Source organism: Sceloporus occidentalis, unplaced genomic scaffold, assembly GCF_023333645.1.
Source record: "Sceloporus occidentalis isolate IW3139 unplaced genomic scaffold, rSceOcc1.0.p SCAF_275, whole genome shotgun sequence".
Lineage (NCBI taxonomy): Eukaryota > Metazoa > Chordata > Lepidosauria > Squamata > Phrynosomatidae > Sceloporus > Sceloporus occidentalis.
In genome coordinates this window covers 431855-444163 of record NW_028317255.1, presented here as the reverse complement: position 1 = coordinate 444163, position 12309 = coordinate 431855, and positions in this window count along the sequence as shown.

Here is a 12309-nt window from a genome sequence, read left to right as displayed (position 1 = left end):
GGATCAGGAAAAAGCTAATCTATTAAATATATTCTTCTCTGCTGTATTCACAGAGGAAAATGAAATGCCAGGTAATATACAGCAGGATGAGATAAATGCCCCAGTACATGTCGCCTTTCTAACGCAGGAAGAAGTGCAGTGCCGCCTAAAAAAAATCAAAATAGACAAATCACCAGGTCCAGATGGCATTCACCCCCGCGTTCTAAGGGAGTTAAGTAATGTAATAGACAGACCCCTATTTCTAATATTCAAGGACTCTATAGTGACAGGGTCTGTTCCCCAGGACTGGCGCATAGCAAATGTTGTGCCAATATTCAAAAAGGGGACAAAAAGTGACCCGGGGAATTATAGGCCTGTTAGTTTAACTTCTGTTGTGTGTAAACTGTTTGAGGGTTTCCTAAGAGATGCTATTTTGGAGTATCTCAATGAAAATAAGCGTATGACTCCATATCAGCATGGGTTTACAAGGGATCGGTCCTGTCAAACTAACCTGATCAGCTTTTATGAGGAGGTGAGCTCAAGACTGGATCGGGGTGAATCGCTGGATGTCGTATATCTTGATTTTTCCAAAGCATTTGATACGGTGCCACATAAAAGGCTCGTACATAAAATGAGAATGCTTGGGCTGGGGGAGAATGTGTGTATGTGGGTAAGTAACTGGCTCAGTGATAGGAAACAGAGGGTGGTTATTAATGGTACATACTCTGAGTGGGTGACTGTTGCTAGTGGGGTACCACAGGGGTCAGTTTTGGGTCCTATTCTTTTTAATATATTTATTAATGACCTTGTAGAGGGATTGCATAGTAAAGTATCAATCTTTGCAGACGATACTAAGCTCTGTAACGTGGTTAACACAATAGAGGACAGCGCACGATTACAAATGGATCTGCATAGGTTGGAGGCTTGGGCTGGGATGTGGCAGATGAGGTTCAACACAGATAAATGTAAGGTTATGCACATGGGGAAGAAAAATCCAGGCTGGGAATATGTATTAAATGGGAAAACACTGGGGACGACTGACATGGAAAAGGACTTAGGAGTTTTAGTTAACAGTAAATTTACCTGTAGCGACCAGTGTCAGGCAGCTGCTGCTAAGGCAAATAAAATCATGGGGTGCATCAAAAGGGGCATAGATGCCCACGACAAGGAAATAATTCTACCCCTGTACAAGTCACTAGTCAGACCACACATGGAATACTGTGTACAGTACTGGGCACCAGTGTACAAGAAAGATATAGTGGAGCTGGAGAGGGTTCAAAGACGGGCAACCAGAGTAATAAGGGGAATGGGAGGACTACAGTACCCAGAAAGATTATCAGAATTGGGGTTATTTAGTTTGGAAAAAAGACGGCTTAGGGGGGACTTAATAACTATGTATAAATATATAAGGGGACAGTACAGAGATCACTCCCAGGACCTATTTATACCCAGGACTGTATCTATAACAAGGGGACATCCTCTACGGCTGGAGGAAAGAAGGTTTCTACACCAGCACAGACGGGGGTTCTTTACAGTAAGAGCGGTGAGATTATGGAACTCTCTGCCAGAGGAAGTGGTGATGGTAAACTCAATAAAAGAGTTCAAAAGGAGCCTGGACGTGTTTCTTGAAAGCAATAATATTACAAGTTATGGATATTAGATTAATAGGGACAGAACGTTGATCCAGGGATTTATTCTGATTGCCATATTTGGAGTCGGGAAGGAATTTTCCCCCTGGTATGGGGCAATTGGCATCTGCTTCATAAGGGTTTTTTGCCTTCCTCTGGATCAACACAGTAGGGACACAATATGTATATAGGTTGAACTTGATGGACTTTGGTCTTTTTTCAACCTTATGAACTATGTTACTATGTTACTATGTAACAAGCTCATATAGGTGTACTGGTCATGTGTCCACATACTTTTGGTTCATATAGTATACCCAAACACCAGTAAGGCATCTAAGACATCTTGTGTGCATGCACAGAAAGCTCTCCCGGTGATTTTGCTGGAAGTTCTTTCTTTGCTTAAAAAAATAATTCCTTACACACTGAACTATACATTATACAGGATCAGCTCAGCCCTTCTTGCTGAAGAAACCTACGAGTGTTGACCATTCATAATGATTACAACTCATCTGCAGACTCTTCTGCCAACTCTCTCTTTAATTAATGAACGCCTTTAACTCCACCCACCTCCCCCCAAAAAATCATCTAAAATTTTATTTTATATGGATTCATCTTGCCCGGTAAATATTTTTTTTTATCCCAACATTGAACCAACAAACTCTCTTCATCTGAGAACCAATAATATATATTCATAATGATTCCATAGTAATTTCTATATTGAAGTCAGATATTGTACTTACACCATCTTCTCCTCTCTTCTTTCATGCTTCATGGATATTCATTTTAAAATTTCTGCAGCAACTGGGTAAGTAATTAATATTAAATATGTTTATTATCCACAAAATGGAATAACAGAGGTACTAGGGGCAATTACACAAAAATGTAGCTCAATACAGATAATCACAGAGATTCCACTGTATGAACTAGATTGTACTATCTGTGACATTGATAAGCAGTACACTCCTGGTGGAACTTTTACATTTTTTAAGTGTGTGTGTTAACTCATTGACTAAAACATTTTTTAAAATTAGAAAGTGTAAATTTTTGGATACATTTTTTTTTTTTCGTGCAGGCCGACCGAAGATGTAAAATGACTGTGTTTCTTTTAAATGCTACATATGATACAAATGACTAAGACATATACTAAACATGTGCATTCAGGTTCATACAAACTTGCTTTTTCACCAAATTTTCCAGTTTTGTGCGTTCATACAAATCACCGATAACACGGAGGGTCCCCAACAAAACAAACAAATATGAATGGCAAAATTACTGAAAAGTTCGGTAAGATTTGTACATTTGTTTGCCATATTTTGCCACCACACTTTTTTCCTTTTTCACAACACTTTGGGGATTTCCATTCAAGTGGCATGTCAAAGCAGTAGTCAAAATAGTCAAAATAAATTGATGCAATCACTTGGCCAGTTTATGGCTGTCAGAGGAGGCTTTCTTCTACGTAATTGAGAGGGAGCCCTTTAAGCAGTTGCTTGATACCCTCGTTCCCTACTACTTCAGGAATGTAGTGCTCTCTTCTTTATCAGTTTTGTGGCTCATTGTTGAAGGACGAGGTGTCCAAGGCAGCTGGACAAATTATCTACTTCACCTCTGACTTTCACTGGCGGCACACTGGTGGCTGTCCAAATATTTTAAGGACAGTACTACTGTAGCTGGTGTAGGGACATGGGGTGGCAGAAGGAGTGTAACTGAAGCAGAAGGCCAGCAGGATTATCGATCTTTTCTACTCCATGCTGAGGTTACGGATGAGCAGCACATATCAGCCCACATTTTGACACCTCTTAGGAACATGCTGGTGCAATGTATTGTACAACAGGTAGGCACAGCAGTAGAAATGGGAGTGGTGGTGACTGACTGGGCAGTGTTGGATGCTAAAACTGATTGAAAAGTGCTGAAAGATTGTCGAGTACTATAACCACGGCATGAAAGCAAGCCAGCAGCTGAGGGAGGAGCAGGAGAAGGCAGGGCTACCTCACCACGTCTACATCAGGGTGTAGTACCAGCTAGAACTCCACCCTGGACATGATAAAGCAGGGCTAAAGTGCTAAAGTGGGCTCTTGACTCCATGTCCTCTGAGCAGAACATTGGATTGTCCAGCATTTGGTCAGATGGGAATGGACATTATTGGGTTGCAAACATGCATGACATCCTGCAACAAAATTAAGTATTTCTGTACAACGGATTACATGTGGAGGTTAATCAGAGCTGATCAGAACACTGAAAGAAAAGCTGACAAGTCATATGTGAGTCATCATGGACACCCCAGAGTACATGCTGGCCACCCTCTGGCTCTAAAAAATAATTATAACGCGTGGAGGGTCATGCTTGTCCTTAGGGTACATGGGATGCAGCACAAAAGGGGCATGCTAAGTGAAGAAAAGATGCAGGAGTTGGAAATTCAAAGCAGCAGTGGCAGTAGCGCAACCCACATGCCCAATTCCCAATCCCTTGCAGCCATGCAGAGCTGCAGCACTTGATCCAACAAAGCATCAGCCGTTTGGGCAAAGGCCCTTGATACTTCCCCCCAAAGTCTGTCAAAGCCTACCTTGGGAAACAGACACTACATCCTACTACTGACCCTCTAAGTTATTGGGAACCTAAAGCTGTTATCTAGCCAGGCCTCTCCTTAGTGGCCCAGCAATTGCTTTCATGCCCACCCACTAGTGTCCAAACTCCCAGAGAATATAGCTCTCCCCAAACTTTGTGGAACAAATTACTTTCTTGAACTGAATTAGGTTACCCAGCACTCCCCTTCCCCTTCCTTACTCTTAAGGATCAATTATTTTAATGTTTTCAATGTTGGAGAAAATCAGTCATATACCCAGTGGCTGGATGTGTCTGTCCGCCAGTGCCCTTCCATCCACAGTGCCTTACCACTCCTGCTGCTCCCCATTGTCCTTCTTTACTCTTGGGGTCAATTGTTTTAATTGTTCATCTATTGTGCAAATTTAATCCAGCACTAAGGGGCTGTCTGCATCTGTCAGCCAATGACTGCCCTGACCCAGTGCCCTACTGCCACTGCTGCTCCTCTGTCTTCCTCTTTACTCTTGGGAATCAACTATTTTAATTTTTTCAATATTGTGGAAATTCACTCCTGCACCAAGGGTCTGCATGTGTCTATCTGCCAGTGACTGCCCACTGTATCAAGTGACTGGATGTGTCAGTCTGTCAGTGCCTGCCCCAGTCCAGTGGCCTTTTGCTGCTCAATTTCGTACTTTACTCTGAGGGATCAATTCTTTTAATTTTTTGAATATTGGGGAAATTCAGTCCTGCATCAAGTAGTTGGATGTGTCTGTCTGCTTGCACCTGCCCTGCCTATGTCGCTGCTTTACTCAATCCCCTTCCTTACTCTGAGTGACCAATTCTTTACATATTTTTCACTATATATTTCACTATATATTGTCCTGTTGTATCATGGAGCCTGGTGTGCTCTACTAGTACTGTTGCTGCTGTCATATCACCTACCTCAATTAATCAAAATGGTCTAATATTTCCGAATGTTCAGCTCTACTATTTGGCTGCCCATCTGGCTCAGGCTATGCTGCTCTTCTCGGATGCTTCCCGGGTGGCCTGGGTTGATCAGGAGACCCTTTTTACTCGTCCATACGGCATTGGAGATCTTCTGTGGCTCCCTAAGTCGCTGAGGCCGTCGTTAGCGGACGCCTTACCTACTACGAAACGATCCATTGCTCTGTGGGATAAACATAGACTCTCTCTCCGTCTTCCGCCACTGCTTTCCCGATATGCTCCGCTCTCTGCCGTGAAGGCTATCCTGCCGCAAACGTCCCTGGATGCCTGGATCCGGCGTGGTGTCCGGTCGATTTCACAGCTTTTTACATCATCACACGTCCGCTCCTTCCAGGACTTGTGTGCTGAGTTTGGCCTCATGCGACAGGATTTCTTCAAATACCTTCAGCTCCGCTCTGTTCTGCAGAAGTCTGTGTCACATGCTCCGGCTACGCCTGTCGTCAAAATGTGCCTTCGGGCTCCACTGGTCTCCAAGGCCATCTCACTATGTTACCAGGCTCTACTGAATCCTGGTACGGATGTTAAGCTCCCTTATATGGTCGCGTGGGAACGCGAATTGGGTCGCACATTTGATGTCTCCGACTGGGTTCAGGCTCTGTCCACGATCCGTGGTGTCTCCAAAAATGTAACCCACTTTGAGACTAATAGGAAGATCTTGTTTCGCTGTTACTATGTACCCACCACGTTGGCGTCCATTTTCCCGACGGTTTCTCCATTGTGCTGGCGTCAATGCGGTGCCCGGGGTTCGATGACACATATCTGGTGGGACTGCCCTGTCCTGCGTGGCTACTGGAAGGACGTTTTTGATCTTGGTGCTCACCTTCTCTCCTGTCAGGTCCCTCGGTCGATTGAACTGGCGCTTCTGGACATGTTTCCGGATGACCTCTCTGGCCCTCGTCGGAAGCTGCTGGCGCATGTGCTTATTGCTGCGAAAATTAGTATCGCCAAGAAATGGAAGTCTGTATCTCCCCCCTCTATACATGATGTCCTTTATTCTCTTACTACGACTTGCCAATATGAGAGGGCGGCTCATTTTGCCGGTAACACACCGCATATTTTTGAGGAGACTTGGGAAGGCTGGCTTATGTTCTATCAAAATCAATTTGGTCATACCCCTTCGGGCTTCATATTGGGGTCACTCCGTATGCCTTGGTTTCTCAAGGCTACTGCGGCTTCATAGTTCAGGCGTATCAACGATTGGTTGCGGCCTAGTTCTTGGTATCCTATCCTTGTCCCCCCCTCCTTGTCTCTCCCTTGGTGTGCTTTTCCTTTTTGTGTGTCCTTGTCTCTGTTTTATGTGGGTTTTTTTTGTCTCTCTGTGCCTTCCATTATATGTTGTTATTCTTTTTCTTTTCACATGTCATATGTTATGTTACGAGGATGTATTGAGAGTGTTTGGGAACCTCGGTCCCGTGTACTTTGGTTCTCATTGCCATTGTTATCTTTCTGATCTATGTACATTTGCTGATTTTGTCTTGGCATGGTCTATTGTAAAACCAATAAACTTTAAGTGTTAAAAAAAAAAAAATGGTCTAATATTTGGAGAGATTCAGTCCCATAGCGTGCTGATGGATGTGTGTATCCATTGATTAATTGCTGCTGTTGCTGGTTGTGGTGGTCCTGCAGTAAAAAATCCTCCTTCTTTGTGAATGTTCCCCTAATGTTTCCATATCAGAAAATGCCTCTCAATTTTGCCTGAATAGAACAGTCAGAAAACAAAATTGTTTGCCCATAAATGAAATGTTTTCACAAACCTCCAAAGGTTGGCTTCCTACAGCACCCCCTTCCTTTATCATTTCGGAAGCAGGAAGGCAGTGTGGCTATGAAGAGGGATGTGGGCAAGTTATGTATAACTAATAACCTGAATAACTACCGTATTTGCTCGATTATAAGACAAGGTTTTTTCAGAGCAAATGCTCTGAAAAATATCCCTCATCTTATAATCAAGTTCGTCTTCTAATCAGAACTAAAAAAAATGTCCGCTGGGGCCAGGCTGCTTACCGGTGCACCGTCTCTTGTACTAGCAGCAGGAGAACAGGAAGCCAGCAGCGTCGTCACATGACTCTGCCCCCCTCCTTCTTCCTCTGGGGGCGGGACAAGAGACGTTACTCGCACAGCTGGGCCTCTGCAGAAGTCTGCGAGTGAGAGATCTGCAGTTCAGGTAAGTGGTGGGGGAGGGTTTATGAACAAGTATGTGTGATTAATGGAATTAATGAGTATTTAAATGTTTGTGAATGAGTGTGTGATTGCATGGATGTGTGTGTGGGGGGTAGCATGGCATAGGGAGGCTGTAATCACACTCCTATCATCCCCCGGTTCCAGCATGTACTGGCTGCCTGGGCTTGATAGGAGTGTGATTGCTGTTAGCATATATATATATATATATATATATATATACCTCCAGAAATGCCTTTTAACCCCTATATGTCACTCTGCCCCATGATATGCCTATATGGCAGAGGGGCATATAGGGGGTTAAAGGGCATATTATATTCAGGCTTTTTCCTAAATTAATATTTAGATTTTTGGGGGTCGTCTTATGTTCAGGGTCATCTTATAATCGAACAAATACGGTACTTACTGCCCATGATAATATCTTATTCTCTTCCTGCCATAAGCCTCTAATTTTTGCACGGTCCACCAAATATGTCCCATGTTTATCATCCCACCACATTTGCGCCAACATTGTGAAGATGTTCTTGGGAAATTCTTGGCCAACCACTGTCATGTTATGTACTATACGGAAGCCACCTTCTTCTGGGTTTCCATTAATGTTGTACATTATGTCACCCTCTGATATTCTCTTCTATCATTGATCATATGGAAAGTGTAGCTGCCATTCCCTCTCCAATGCTGTCATGTGTGGTTCAGTGCGGTAAAAGGTAAAAAAAGTATTTGCCCCTTCCCGATTTCTACTATTTTTCCTTATTTGTGACATTTAAATGTTTCAGATCATCCAACTAATTTTAATATGAGACAACCTGATTGAACACAAAATGCATCCTTAAAATGTTCATTCATTCATTAAAGGTAAAGACTGTGAATCAAAGCCTTATGATCACCTTATGGAAAAGTAATTGCCCTCCTAAACCTAATAACTGGTTGTACCACTTAAAGGCATGATGTGGTCCTTAAATAAATCTTCTGCCTCATTTCCTCTCTCCCAGCCTGCTACTAATGGGCAGTAGTCCCTGGCAGATCCATCTACATACTTGCTAGATGAGCTTTCAGTGTTCAACTCACGAACTTTGAATTGAGTTGCAATTGCTCGCAATCATGTGGGTAAAACACAGCTTATAAGAGAAGTGACAAAATGCATGCCAGGATGAGTTTTACTAGTACATGTTGCTTAAGCGTGCCTTTAAGTGAAAACATTTTCGAATAAAGTGGTATATAAAAATGATGCAGAATTTAGGACAATATTGTTTAACATTATTTTTTTTTTTAAATCTGCACGTTTTGTTACCTGTTTACTTTGAGATTTGAATAAATGAACAGGTCCAAGATTAATATGAATTTTGTACCATGAGCCTTTGATTTAATCTTGATACTGCATTCCATGGCAAGCACATTGTGCTGTATGTCACTCGAAATATTAATTTATAATATGAAATATAAACACCACATCTCTGTTTACTCTGATTACAGTTCTCTACTTCACAGTAAAATAGCAGTGGGTTCCAAGTATTTAGTGCTGTATTTTGCTTTTTATGAGCACCTGTTAAAAAGTTTGTATTTCTTTTTGTTTGAGGATGAAGCCTGACATTCAATGTGACCTATTGTTCCTAAAATGCATAACAAGAATTATGTGTAATTTCAACAATGGTATCAACCAACAACACAATATTTGCTTATTGTAATTTATAATTGGCTAGATTCCATTGTAACTAAAAATATTCCTCAAACAGTGTTTCTTTGCCATTTAAACTACAGTAACATTAGAGAAACGGATGGGGGTAGGGCCCTGGGCGGGACTGCTTTTTTAATCCTGCTCCCGCCCGCTCCCGCTTTTTTTTACCAATCCCGTCCGCTCCCGCAATGTGGGTGTCCGCTCCCGCAATGGGGGGGATTAACCAGGGGATTGAGAGGTGAATTTGCAAGCTAGAAATTAAAGGGACTCTCCAGCCATCATATGCACGTTAATGATACGATTGCTACCCCAGGGTCCACCTCACGCCCCCTGATTCCCCCCCTATACACCCCCTCCCCCCCTTTATTTTTTTATTTATATTTATTTATTTTTTCTCATCTACTCGTCGATACTTACCCTTATGTCCTTCCCTAACGTCTTCCCTTTACCAATCCCCTCCCCCCCCCCTTCTCATTCTCTTTGCCCCCTTCCTGGTCTACCACACACACACAACATCTTGCTGTGTCACGGGACATGATTATGCTATTTTTTCTGTCTGGATACTGGGTGGAACTTCATGCGGTCTCACTCTTGCTATGTCATGAGGGGTGCTTTCTCTGTGACTGTATAACTGAACTGCTAAATATTTTCATAATGGCAACCACCTTAAATCCTCTGCGCTGTGATGAACTTGGACTGTAACTTTTTCACTGTCCCACTTTTGTTTTCTGTATCCTCTTCCCCTCCTTATGTTAAATAATTTCTGGTAAAATATTCAATAGACATTGATTTACCCTAATGATACGATTGCTAACAGGGCATTTTAAATATACCTGGTGCAGCAGGAGGTGTTCTGCCTAAGCTTGTCACTAAGGTAAGTACTTTTTATTTTATTTATTTTACATTTTGGAGGAATGCATGTTAAAATGCTTACAACAGGTATGCATGTAATACAATATAGAAACAGGAGTTGCACTCCGTAAGAAGAAAGAGAAGTACCAATAACTATGCCTATTAAAAAATAAAACATCCAAAAAATAAAGAGACTCACATTAAGGCAATCATATGTGGCAGAAGATCAGAAACAGCCTTTGCAACCCTCGACGTTTCGACTATAACGTCTTTCTCAAGGTTGAATCCTTTTCTATATTCATCCTGCAGATGAGTGCATGTCAGATGCAAGTTCTAATGAGAGTTGGCCTTCAGTGAATGATTTTGCTGTGGCAAACAAGTACTTCTGTCAAATAGACCCATTTTGGCAGCAATAGCATAATAAAGTTTACTGTCCCGGAGTCATCTCCCTTCTCCTCACCCCAACCTTTCAAAGGCTACAACAGCTTTAATCAAAATGAGCAGTAATTAATATGGAAGCAATCATTTATTGGTGAGGAATCATTCAATGCGACACACATGAAGTATCAATACAGAATTGTTCTTTATTTAAATCTCTAAACATCATTATGTAGGTTTTTCTTGCTTTATGCTGTAAAGTTTGGTAAAATAGAATGACACACTGATTTACACTGATTGAAAACAAAAATCACAAGCTATAGTTACAAAATGAACTGGTGTATAGAAGGCAATATAATAATGATACTTATGGCAATGTGCATAAAACCATTTTACTTTTCCTTGTTTTCTTCTTGGAATGTCAGCTTGTCCCCGAGCTGCAGTAGACTAGTGTTTTCAAACAATGTTTTGCATTGTAATTGCACACAAGTAAAATTGGACAGTTGTCTAACAAAAGACAAAGGAGGAAAACAAACATTCTTAATTTGTTATGGGTAAAAGAAGGACAGTTTGTATTAAAACATGTTACTGGCATCTGTTTCGTGCGCGTGCATCACATCCCCCAGAAGCATTAGTAAGAGATCAAAGCAACTTTGCATGACATGTTATCTATCATGAGACTTAGTACATTGTATATACCGTGTATATTACGGTATATTTAAAATCTTAACGTCATGCAGATCCAGTGTACAGTGCACCAATTCTAGCTGATAGCAAATTAATCTATTAGCATGCATGTGGTTACTTGGCGTCTCGCTGATCATGCGTAGATTTCCGTGCAAACATTGCATTGTTTTTGTTGGACTTGGTTTGCTTGAGAGAAATGTTTTGTCTTGCGGCAGCCTGATTTACCTTTGTTTTCTTCATTTCTTGGGAAGATTAAGTTGTGTATGTCTCGAAAATGCAGACTTCCCAGCAGAAGTTTCAAACATCTGTGAAATGTACTTTTTCACTTATTGTTACAAAATAATATCTTGGCACTTAATATGACATTTACTAGAGCAAAGAAAAAGAGATGCAATAGTAGTCAGTAGTCACTTAATACTTGCTGGTAAAGGCAGTATAGGCATGTGCTGTGTTTTTAAATGTAAGTATTTGCAAGCTAGAAATTAAAGGGACTCTCCAGTATTTGCTCGATTATAAGACGACCCCCCCAAATCTGAATATTAATTAAGGAAAAAAAGAAAAAGCCCAAATTGAAGACGACCCCATAGGAAAAAAGTTTTACTAGTAAATGTTAATTCATGTAAACTATGTAAACTATTTTAAAAAAAATAAAAGCTATGATTGAGAATAATATTTTTTTTGTTTTTATTTCCTTTTATTTTCCAACCTGCCCCCCAGTTATGCACATCTGCCCCCAGACTTGCCACTCTGCCCCAGAAATGCCTTATACCCCCTATATGCCACTGTGCCCCATGATATGCCTTTTGACCCCCTATGTGCCACCCTGCCTCCAGAAATGCCTTATACCCCTATATGCCACTCTGGTATTTAGAGGGTTAAAAGGCATATTATGGGGCAGAGTGGCATATAGGGAGGTATAAGGCATGTCAAGAGGCAGAGTGGCGTATAGAGGGTTAAAATGCATATCTGGAGGCAGAGTGGCATTAAGGGCATATCATATAGCACTCTGCCTACAGAAATGCCTTATGCACCCCACTTAAACCCCTCCATACTTACTGGGTGTATGCGCGATGGACGCAGACAACCCCCGCTGCTAACGGCACCTCCTTCCGGCTGCAGCGGAGGTTGCCTACGCGAATCACATAGATGTCTACCCGCTGCCCGGACAACCCGGGAGTCAGAAGCACTGGTAAGTTTGGGGGGGGGTTACCCCTCTGGGGTCATATAGGTATCCTCTGTCTCGATCTTAGTTATCTTGTCTTTGGCCCTTTTCTTTTTTAATAGATTGCTCATTCATTTATCAGGTCTATTACTTTCGTAATAGTATTTTAATCTCAGTTTATCCATAAACTAGGATTTAGTCTTCTTTTTGGTTTATTTTTACTCTGAGCA